Here is a 714-nt window from a genome sequence, read left to right on the forward strand (position 1 = left end):
CCAATCTTGTGTCATCGAATTAGAACCTTGTTATTCCTTCTTTGCTAACGGATTAGTCACTAAGCTGAAAAAACTTGTCCATTCACATACCTATTTTTTCATTCTTTTAGGCTGACACCTGGATTCGATTTTCTTATCTTGATATCATGTAGTACACCTTGAGTTAATTTTCGTATCTTAACATCATTTAGTGTTGCGTCATCTGGAGTCACATCATGCACAGTAAAAAAAAAGAGAGAGATTACGTTATTTTCTCCTTTGTCCATTGACTGTAGACCATCAAGCGATCACTCCTTCCAGTGTAGTGGGAGGTTACGTCGCAGCTACCGGTTGTTGATAGATGGAGTCTGATCTCGTTGATATCGTTCATTTATCCAATTCAACAATATACATCATTAAATGTGTAAGTAGGTTTAGCTTCCATAAGATGTGATATACACGAAACTTAGAGACGAATAAACACAAAATAAATGAAACGTGTACAGAACTTAGCCACACTCACACTCCACATAAAAGTAACAGACATGCATTTGTTGTTAGCGGTACACACATTCAGAGTATGTACACCTGGAGACGCAGACCAAAGGGAAAAATAAAGCCCCTCGAAAAAAAAATAATAATAATAAGTAGAGCATGGTAGTTGTTCACTTTTTACGGGCACTGAGATTGGGAATCATTAAATATGTGACCAATTTCACTCTGTTACATATGGTC

Source organism: Penaeus monodon, chromosome 25 (assembly GCF_015228065.2).
Source record: "Penaeus monodon isolate SGIC_2016 chromosome 25, NSTDA_Pmon_1, whole genome shotgun sequence".
Taxonomy (NCBI): Eukaryota; Metazoa; Arthropoda; class Malacostraca; order Decapoda; family Penaeidae; genus Penaeus; species Penaeus monodon.